Source organism: Crinia signifera, chromosome 3 (assembly GCF_055691185.1).
Source record: "Crinia signifera chromosome 3, ASM5569118v1, whole genome shotgun sequence".
NCBI lineage: Eukaryota > Metazoa > Chordata > Amphibia > Anura > Myobatrachidae > Crinia > Crinia signifera.
This window is the reverse complement of record NC_139219.1, coordinates 139,652,809-139,664,614: the sequence shown is the minus strand read 5'-3', so window position 1 is coordinate 139,664,614 and position 11,806 is coordinate 139,652,809. Positions and strand designations below refer to the sequence as shown.

The window sequence follows — 11,806 nt, the reverse complement described above, 5'->3', positions numbered from 1 at the left end:
AATTAAGGTGGAACGTTAGGAATGGAACCATACAGTAAAATGCAATGTCGCACGGCACCATGCGGCACAGCATAATGCTCTACTGATGGTTGTGGGGAGGGGAGAAATCTGGTTTAACCCAGAATTTCAAAAAATTAGATTTTAAATGAAAGCAAACTAAAAAGGACCGAGTACGGAGGAAAAGGAAGTCTAGATAAGTAAAATGTAGAAAAGATATTTACCTGTGCATTGAAGTCAAACATCTCTTCCATCAGCTTCAGACTCAATAGTCTGCAGCAATGTACCCCGATGTCTGTTTGTAATTTTCACTAAAAAGCCATCTTTAGGGTTTGGAGACATTGCCATCCTCTTGTAACTTCGCCAATGGATTAAGCCATTTTCTTTCAGTGGCCCAAAAAATGTAGATATTCAATAGAGTAGCTGCCATAGTGAGAAGAGGAAAGAGTTTTAGATCGGTTAGAGCATGTACTAGTACTGAAAATGTCTATTGGCACACCACAATTTATAAATGACACCAGGAAAGCACCATACTGCAAAGGGAAAACAATACAACACACCACATACTTTTAGAAAGGAAAAAAATAGAAACAATTTGGATTTTAAAAGGGAGGCAAGCAGTGAAATTAAGTTTAGAAAATAATCACAGCACAATGCCATGGCGCACAGCACCAAGAAGCACAGCACGATTGCCTACTGATTGACGAAGGGATGGTGAAAACTTGCTAATCCACGCACTTTAAACTATTCGTATATTGTTGAAAAGTATGTTGGATGTTGGAACAACCTCATGAAGGCACAATGCCACACCATAGTTTTAGAGACATTACATTCTGAAATACATACAAGATTAGTAATGTAACCAAGCAGGAAATCGGATAGATTATGATACGAAAGGAAGACTGTAATGCTATATTTACCTGTGCATTGAAATCCGTACATTTCTTGTACAGCATCAGAAACATCTGCAGCACTGAAACACGCTTGTAAAGTCCACCACCATGACATCCATGATTTCCACAGTGATGTGATTGAAGACATTGGCTTTCTTGCTGCTTTGCTAATGGATGAAGCAAACCATTTTCTTTCAGGAACCCAAAAGAGTAGCTGCCTTAAATAAGAAGGGGTAACAATAATATTTAATGCTAAACAAAATACAGTTAAAGGTAAAATTGGAAAATGCCTTAAATTATGTCAACATACAGAACTGAATAAACAGTGATTCTAAACTTAAAGGTCAAGATGGGGAACCTCTTTTCATAGTCTATTAAGGAAAAATCTAAAAAGGTAGGCTACAGCACAAAAAATCATGCTGCCATATTTTTGGATTGACTGAAATATTCATAGAAACCTTTGTATATTGAAGAAAAACAAGCTGCACATAGGACTGAAACTGCCACGAACGCAGGATACAGCATAGCATCACAAAGCATGATGCCATACTTGCTTTTTTGACTGAAATATTCGTAGAAACCTTTGCATATTGAGGAAAAACCAAGCTGAACATAGGACAGAAAACATCAGGAACAATACAGCACAATGCCGCACCTTACGGCACAGAACGATGCTACGATTTAAGGGACACTGAAAATAGTTTGTATGGCTGGGTGTTTTCTATTAGGAGATCAAGGAAAACGCAGCTGGATCGGGTACCGACATCATCAGTAAGCACATAACTGTCAATACCAAGTTGTACGGTGCCATACGCCAAAGCATCAGACAGTCTGCCGCCATACTAATGGACTTAGGGATGCTGATAATAGATTACACCCAAAAATACAAGCTATTCGCATATTAGGTGAACGCAGATTTCAGGACTGAAAGCGCCAGGAAGGCAGCTTCCAGCATAGCATCACAAAGCATGCTGCCATACTTGTGATTTTATGACCAAAATAGTCAAACCTTTGTATATTGAGGAAAAACAAGCTGCACATAGGACTGAAACTGCCACGAAGGCAGCATACAGCATAGCATCACAAAGCATGATGCCATACTTGCTTTTTTGACTGAAATATTCGTAGAAACCTTTGCATATTGAGGAAAAACAAGCTGCACATAGGACTGAAACTGCCAGGAAGGCAATTTACAGCATAGCATTGGAAAGCATGATGACAAAGTACTTCTGGTTTTATGATCAAAATGTTCATAAAAACCTTTGGATTCGAAGGAAATACAAGCTGAACATAGGACGGAAAACACCAGGAACAATAAAAGCACAATGCCGCACCTTACGGCACAGAACAATGCTACGGTTTAAGGGACACTGAAAATAGCTTGTATGGCTGGGTGTTTTCTATTAGGAGATCAAGGAAAACGCAGCTGGATCGAGTACCGACATCATCAGTAAGCACATAACTGTTAATACCAAGTTGTACGGTGCCATACGCCAAAGCATCAGACAGTCTGCCGCCATACTAACGGATTTAGGGATGCTGATAACAGATTACACCCAAAAATACAAGCTATTCGCATATTAGGTGAACGCAGATTCCAGGACTGAAAGCGCCAGGAAGGCAGCTTACAGAATAGCATCACAAAGCATGCCGCCATACTTGTGATTTTATGACCAAAAGTCATAGAAACCTTTCTATATTGAGGAAACACAAGCTGCACATAGGACTGAAACTACCACGAAGGCAGCATACAGCATAGCATCACAAATCATGATGCCATACTTGCTTTTTTGACTGAAATATTCGTAGAAACCTTTGCATATTGAGGAAAAACAAGCTGCACATAGGACTGAAACTGCCACGAAGGCAGCATACAGCATAGCATCACAAAGCATGATGCCATACTTGCTTTTTTGACTGAAATATTCGTAGAAACCTTTGCATATTGAGGAAAAACCAAGCTGAACATAGGACAGAAAACATCAGGAACAATACAGCACAATGCCGCACCTTACGGCACAGAACGATGCTACGATTTAAGGGACACTGAAAATAGTTTGTATGGCTGGGTGTTTTCTATTAGGAGATCAAGGAAAACGCAGCTGAATCGGGTACCGACATCATCAGTAAGCACATAACTGTCAATACCAAGTTGTACGGTGCCATACGCCAAAGCATCAGACAGTCTGCCGCCATACTAATGGACTTAGGGATGCTGATAATAGATTACACCCAAAAATACAAGCTATTCGCATATTAGGTGAACGCAGATTTCAGGACTGAAAGCGCCAGGAAGGCAGCTTCCAGCATAGCATCACAAAGCATGCCGCCATACTTGTGATTTTATGACCAAAATAGTCAAACCTTTGTATATTGAGGAAAAACAAGCTGCACATAGGACTGAAACTACCACGAAGGCAGCATACAGCATAGCATCACAAAGCATGATGCCATACTTGCTTTTTTGACTGAAATATTCGTAGAAACCTTTGCATATTGAGGAAAAACAAGCTGCACATAGGACTGAAACTGCCAGGAAGGCAATTTACAGCATAGCATTGGAAAGCATGATGACAAAGTACTTCTGGTTTTATGATCCAATTGTTCATAAAAACCTTTGGATTCGAAGGAAATACAAGCTGAACATAGGACGGAAAACACCAGGAACAATAAAAGCACAATGCCGCACCTTACGGCACAGAACAATGCTACGGTTTAAGGGACACTGAAAATAGCTTGTATGGCTGGGTGTTTTCTATTAGGAGATCAAGGAAAACGCAGCTGGATCGAGTACCGACATCATCAGTAAGCACATAACTGTCAATACCAAGTTGTACGGTGCCATACGCCAAAGCATCAGACAGTCTGCCGCCATACTAACGGATTTAGGGATGCTGATAACAGATTACACCCAAAAATACAAGCTATTCGCATATTAGGTGAACGCAGATTCCAGGACTGAAAGCGCCAGGAAGGCAGCTTACAGAATAGCATCACAAAGCATGTCGCCATACTTGTGATTTTATGACCAAAAGTCATAGAAACCTTTCTATATTGAGGAAACACAAGCTGCACATAGGACTGAAACTACCACGAAGGCAGCATACAGCATAGCATCACAAAGCATGATGCCATACTTGCTTTTTTGACTGAAATATTCGTAGAAACCTTTGCATATTGAGGAAAAACCAAGCTGAACATAGGACAGAAAACATCAGGAACAATACAGCACAATGCCGCACCTTACGGCACAGAACGATGCTACGGTTTAAGGGACACTGAAAATAGTTTGTATGGCTGGGTGTTTTCTATTAGGAGATCAAGAAAAACGCAGTTGGATCGGGTACCGACATCATCAGTAAGCACATAACTGCCAATACCAAGTTGTACGGTGCCATACGCCAAAGCATCAGACAGTCTGCCGCCATACTAATGGAATTAGGGATGCTGATAATAGATTACACCCAAAAATACAAGCTATTCGCATATTAGGTGAACGCAGATTCCAGGACTGAAAGCGCCAGGAAGGCAGCTTACAGAATAGCATCACAAAGCATGCCGCCATACTTGTGATTTTATGATTAAAATAGTCAAACCTTTGTATATTGAGGAAAAACAAGCTGCACATAGGACTGAAACTGCCACGAAGGCAGCATACAGCATAGCATCACAAAGCATGATGCCATACTTGCTTTTTTGACTGAAATATTCGTAGAAACCTTTGCATATTGAGGAAAAACAAGCTGCACATAGGACTGAAACTGCCACGAAGGCAGCATACAGCATAGCATCACAAAGCATGCCGCAATACAGTACTTCTGGTTTTATGATCAAAATGTTCATAAAAACCTTTGGATTCGAAGGAAATACATCCAACATGAAAATCTAGTTATGTGAAAATTATACAGGATATATTTACCTGTGCATTAAAATCCATAAACGTCTTGTCCAATAGTCTACAGCACTGTATCCCGATGCCTGCTTGCAGTGTCCACCACCAACGCCATCCATAATAATCCTTGTTTGAAGACAATGGATACCACTTGCAACATTTCAAATGGTTGAAGCAAACCGTTTTTCTTCAGGTCCCCATATATCCTATTAAGAAGGGGGAAAAAGTAAAGTTGGTAATCAAAATAAAAATGACTAATTTTAAATATACAACACCCTACACCATGCAATAAACCATAAAGAACTTGATATACTTAAAACCTGGTCCTTTTCATTTATTATAAACTTTTTTCGAAACATGATGGAGAATGTCAGATCCATCTCTGTCTATCCATCTTCATCCCTCGTTAAGGGCCTTATTCTAGTTCACTCTGACAAAACCATGTGCACTGCAGGGGGGCAGATGTAAAATGTGCAGAGAGAATTATGCTGCTTTCCCACTGCAGACCCGTTTTAAGTTACAGGTAATCTTAAACGGTATTTAGCATTCCCACTGCAGCAGATAACAGTTTTAAATGCCATTTAAGTACCATTCCCATTGCAGGTAAAACGTTTTAGCTCTTTCAAAACGTTTTTACAGCACAAATGAGTGCCTGTGAATTTAATGGGCTTTTCAGGGTTAAAAAGGTGCACACCCACAGTTGTTTTCACATAATAAAAGGAGGGGCCAGTGGTGTGTACAAATCCCACAGCCGTCAACATTTGTGCTATGTGTCTGCTCAATTTAACCCATGGTGGACAGTAATATATACATTGCTGGCCAGTGGCAGCTATGTATATATTACTGCCTAATAACTAAATCATTGGTGCCCAGTGGTGCCTGCAATATATAGATTGCTGGCATGTGCCAGCAATCTATATATTACTGGCTTAGTATTGTCATTGGTGCCCAGTGGTTCCAGAAATATATAGATTGCTGGCATGTGCCAGCAATCTATATATTACTGGTTTAGGATTGTCATTGGTGCCCAGTGGTTCCAGAAATATATAGATTGCTGGCATGTGCCAGCAATCTATATATTACTGGCTTACAAAATAAAACATTGGTGGCCAGTGCTGCTCCGTGTGGAGCAGGACGGAGGGAGGCGGGGCATGTGGCCTTACCCGGGAGGACAAGAAAAAGAGGACCTGCGGGGCGGACCGGACCAGCGTCGCTAACGGTATCCAGCTGCAGCAGCAGCCAGCCGGACACAGCGGGGCAGCGTGGACAAGTGAGTATAACAGGGGGTGGCAGCGGGGCGTACCGCCGGGCTGAAAGTGGTTAATCTTTCAGCCCGGCAGCGTACACACACGGAGATGATGGCTGAAAAAATCATCAGCCATCATCTCTACCGTTTAAGATGCATTACCATTGCCTCTTAAACGGTAGATTACCGTGTAAAACTCTGCTTTGGAAACGGGTTGAAATACCGTTTAACTTTAAACGGTATTTCAACTCTGGCGCTTTCCCACTGCAGCCTTAAACGGTATTTTGCCCTCAAAAATCGGCAATATACCGTTTTAAGGCTGCAGTGGGAAAGGGGCATTAGATTTGGGTGGGGTTTTACTTCTAAGTGAGATTTATTTTGCAGTGTAAAAATAAAGCAACCCTGCACAGAAACAAATTAACTCACCCAAATCTAATTCTCTCTGCACATTTTATATCCCCCCCTGCAGTGCACATGGTTTTGTCCTCTAAGAAGGATTTGGTCAGTAAGAGTGAACTAGAATAAGGCTCTAAATATCCATCTAAAATACATAATTCTATGGAGTCATTACAAACCAAATAATTACACAAAAGTTACTTTTCTTCCCAGCAGATTTACAAGAAATGTGGTAGAATGATAGATACCAAAGTTATTTTCATATTTAAATTGTGAAACAGTGTTCATACTACAGGGTTGCCAACGTGACAAATTGTAATATGTATACTTGCTATGTCAACAGAAAAAAAACATAAATTTGCTTCTAATTGTGGTGTACCTTGTCAGTGTTGTGTCGAAGCTAAAAGGCCATAGCTTTCATGTAAAAAAAATAATAATTGTTTCAGGGTTAAATACTGACATCTACATTTCAAAGGTCACATGATGTGACCTTCAACCTTTATCTGAAAAGTGCACTGTTAATGCCTTTGGAAACAGGAGTAAAAAAAAACAACCTGAAAAGTGATAGAGATAGATAGATAGAGAGATTATATATATATATATATATATATATATATATATATAGAGAGATATATATAGAGAGATATATATATATAGAGATATATATATATAGAGATATATATATATAGAGATATATATATATATATATATATATATATATATATATATATATAAAAGAGAGAGAGAGAGACAAGGGGTGTGTGTGTGGGGGTGTGTGTGTGTGTGTGTGTGTGTGTGTGTGTGTGTGTGTGTGTGTGTGTGTGTGTATATATATATATATATATAAAAGTATATATACATATATCTCTCAATAACAGTCTACTATGTCGTTAACAACATATCATTAAGTGCGTGACCAGTTTAAGAGGATTGCAACTACTTTCACCCAGGTGAAAGAACCGTTGCATTATACAGATACCCCTTTCAGACTGCAGCTCTTAACCAGTATATTGCCATTTTATTAGCCTTTTAAACCGGTTAGAGCTGCAGTGTGAAAGTGCCTGTCTGAATGGGTAAAAAGCAGTGTCCTACACGGTTCAGAGCCATTTTTTATGCAGTGTGAATGGCTCTGAACTGGTATATAGGACTCAGGCAGCAGTTAGCACTGAGTTGGTTATCAGTGCAGTGAATATTTAATAATCGGGAGCTGCTCATTCATATGCGCACATGGAATGAGCGTCTCCTAGTGACCCGTGCACTCAGCTGCCCGGATCCACAGCCAGGTACCAGGTGAGGGAGGGGGTGTTACTAGGTGCTAGCTGTGTGTGTGTGGTGGGGCTGCTGCTTTACAGAGACACCTGTGGCTGCCGCCCCGGGTCAACCCCTGAACCCAGTCTACCTACTGCATGGTATATTACTGGTTAATTACCGTGTACCGTTCACAACGGGTCCAATGTGAAAGGTACAAAAACTGTAATTAACATGTAATATACAGTTTACAAGCAGTTTAAAAAAAAAACCAGGTCAGAGCAGTTTTGGCAGTGTGCCAGTCATGACGACGCCGGTAGTAACACCAGCCCAAAAACACCACAAAAACATAAAAAAAGTGTAAATATAGCATAACCATCAGAGGGGTGTTTTGGAGCCTAAAGAGAAAAGCATATAACATGTACTGCATAAAAAACACTCTTCCTGCCTACCGGGATAGTGGCACTGGTACACCTGAACGTAATTGTGACTGAGCCTCCGCTCAGCGGCAGATACTGTGGCGACAACATCAGACCTTTCCCCGAACCAGGCCCGTGTCCATCGCCGCGTGCAGCAAGCCGCGCTCTCACGTACGTCACCTTATCGTTCAGCCTCCTCCGCCGCGCGTGATTGCCGCGGCTCCCCACAGTCAGTCTACCGATACATCCACCTTTGTCTCGCAGGCGCAAAAGCAGGGCCCGGAACTAATCCTGTCGCTGCACAGCTGCTGCCTTTCGGGTGCTGACTTCTCCGCTACCCGGCAGGAAATGAAACCTGTCCTAAAGCACCGCGGCAGCGGTAGCTAAAAGGAGAAATGGCGGCGAAATCTCGCGAGAGGATGATGGTGGTGGTGGTGGTGGTAGTCTCGCGGTGCTGAGTGATGCCTATCGTTGTTGCAGGACTGGTCGCCGTGATCGTCTGTCCGGTGATGTACAGTACTAATAAAGTTCTATTGAAAAAAAAAATCTTCAGAGACAAATATCGCTACGGTATTTCGCAACGGCTGTGTCTATGGGCAGTATTCAGTGGGCAGTATTCAATGAGGAAAATTCGCCATGTTTTATGGCGAATTTCTGCTTTTTTCACGTTGGACGGAGAATTTTGGTCTCAAAAAGTGAACAACCCTATTCAACGTGCACTTTTCGCCGTCTTTCTAAGTGATTTTCGCCGTGTCTCTCCATGTAGCAATTCTCCATCTTTTCATGGAGAAGTGGAATGTGAACTTTTAAAATAAAAGTTTTTTTGTGTTAATTTTGGGTACTTGTGTATTATCTGGCCGCCCGATACATCGCATCGCATGCCACTATGCGATGCGATGCGATTGTACCCGATTTTGACCTTTTACCGGAAGGAGTGTACAATTTTTATATTGCGTCGCATCGCATGCCTTAACTAGTGGCATGCAATGCGATGCAACGCGATTATACCCGATAATACATTGTACAGGCACCCTGATGCCTGATTACAATGTGAAATGCACCCACAAACCCGTTTTTTTTATTGTACACCCACCCTGATGGGTGATTACTATGTGAAATCCCCTCCCCCCCTTGTTAACGCCACCCCAGTATCAACACCAACCCAAAGCGTGGCGAGCGCAGCGGTACGCGTCCTCCGACCTTTTCATACCCCCACTATCCACGTCAGCGTGGAGTTGATTTTATATAGTGTGGCGAGCGGACGCGTATTACTTCACATGTATTCCGCGTCCGCTCGCCAGGCTTCGGGCTCGGTGGCTCGCTGCGCTTGCCACACTATATAAAATCAACTCCACGCCGACGTGGATAGTGGGGGTATGAAAAGGTCGGAGGACGCGTACCGCCGCCCCTCGCGTACTAGCTGCGATCGTCACGCTTCGGGTTCGCGTTGATAATGGGGTGGCGTTAACAATGGGGGGCCATTTAACATATTAATCACCCATCAGGGTGGGTGTACAATCAAAAATCGGGTCTGGGGGGGCATTTAGCATAAGAATCAGGCATCTGGGTGCATGTGCGATTAAAAATCTGGCCCAATCGCATCGCATGCAATATGATTGTATGCGATACGATATGATTGTATGCGATTTTTAACGTGCAATGAAAAAATCGGGCGCCCAGATAATACACAAGTACCTAATTTTGGTGTAAAAAAATTTATTCTGTGAAAGGGCATGCTATTTTTATTCATGTGCTTATAGCACATGAATATATATTTAATTTAAAAAAATAAAATAAAAAATATATATATGTATGTCCAGGGGTGGATGTCACTCAGAAAGAAAATAATCAAACAGACATCTGTCTTAAAGCCAACGTTTCAGGGCTGTGGCCCTTTTATCAAGACTTGAAAACTACATGTACATGATACAAATATATAGAAAAGACAAAACTTACAATCAAGTGCGCCCTCCACCAGCCTCGCCTCCGACAGGGGTCCGGTGACGTCATCTGTGTGCAACTACAGTGACGGACAGGTACTTCCCCGGGGGGCGTGGCTCAACCACGGCTTCTGGTTACCATGACGCCGGCTGTTGTATACATGAGATACAGTACGTGCATCCTGGTTCTGTAAGGCATGCGCTGGGAACTGTCCACTGTGAAGCTGGCGGCCGGAACCCCTTGGGGATGCATGAGCGGCTTGGTCAGAGAGCCTGTGTGATACAAAAGTGAAAATGAACACCATAAAAAGAATGCAAAAACAGTACACTGCAGCAAACCTGTCTGATATACACGGGGAGATAATGCAACAGGCAACGAACTGAAAACATGATATAGCATGGAGATATACGGGCAAACAACATTGGTATGCACAATAGGAATAATAGATGATTACAGCGTCGCGGTCATTGCCTATCAAATTAAATGCCCGTGTGGCATGCTCTACATTGGAAAGACTACCAGACAAATAAAGGAACGATTAGCAATGCACAGATCTTCAATCAAAGCAGCATTAGAAGGCAAGGCTGCGGACCAGCCAGTAGCCCGTCACTGGAAGGACGCGCATCATAGCCTTACCAACATCAGGATGAAAATGATCGACCACGTACCAGCTAACAGAAGAGGGGGTGACGGAGATAGAATCCTGCTACAAAGAGAATCCTATTGGATCCATACACTTCAAACTATGCATCCTAAAGGATTGAATGAGCTGCTTTCGCACACAGCGTTTTTGTGAATCCATTCCCGCTAATTACCAGCATCCATTGTCTCACACACAGGAACGCACTTAACAGTGCGGTTTCCTTCGCTGCAGGGTGTCAGTCCTTCAATGACTATCCAGACAGCGCACCATTTACTGCCCATTCCTGGGCCACCCTAGGCAATGACCGCGACGCTGTAATCATCTATTATTTCTATTTCCCAGCGCGTGCCTTACAGAACCGGGATGCACGTACTGTATCTCCAGAGCCGGATTAACAATGGACCTGATGGAGCTATAGCTCCAGGCCCACTCTCCAAATAGACCCATTTTGTAGCTGAGGGTCAGGGCTTTCCTATGAGACCAGCCTCTTGTCACTAGCCCCCGGGAACCGGAGATACCGCCAGGCAAACCTGGAACGTTTTCCCCATAGGATAACATGGGACCCGCTAATTCCGACCTCCACCCTGTTCCAACGGCTGCCAGTTCCCCCTACAGCATCACAGAAACTCGAGGTTGATCTCAGTCGAACCCAAATCGCTGGGCCTTCAATCTGATACCTGGTCCATATGGGTTCATTGGTTCTAGAGATATTGCAGGCCAGTGTCGGACTGGGGCATTTAGGGCCCACCAGGGAAATATAGCCGCAGGGGCCCACTGAAGGGGTGTGGTCAGCCACTGGTAGGTGTGGTCATCAATGTGAGCAGTGGCGTCCATAGGGTTGGTGTCACCCGGTGTAGGAATTCACAGTGTCGCACGCCTTATTCTAGTTCACTCTTTATGACAAAATCCTTCTTATATGGACAAAACCATGTGCACTGCAGGTGGGGCAGATGTAACTTGTGCAGAGAGAATTAGATTTGGGCTGGGTTATACTTCAAAGTGAGATCTATAGTGCAGTGTAAAAATAAAGCAGTCAGTATTTACCCTGCACAGAAACAATATAACTCAAACAAATTTAAATTTCTCTGCACATGTTACATCTACCCCACCTGCAGTGCACATGGATTTGTC

General features: G+C 42.8%; 1 long non-coding RNA gene across 1 annotated transcript; it reads right to left on the bottom strand.

Annotated features, from left to right (window-relative positions):
• Nucleotides 1–233: 233 nt before the first annotated feature.
• Nucleotides 234–8,522, bottom strand: LOC146063820 (uncharacterized). Its single transcript, XR_014471683.1, has 4 exons — nt 8,125–8,522; nt 4,810–4,988; nt 918–1,108; nt 234–420 (listed from the first exon to the last, which is right to left on the bottom strand). It is a non-coding gene; the product is annotated as an uncharacterized LOC146063820 (long non-coding RNA).
• Nucleotides 8,523–11,806: the final 3,284 nt, after the last annotated feature.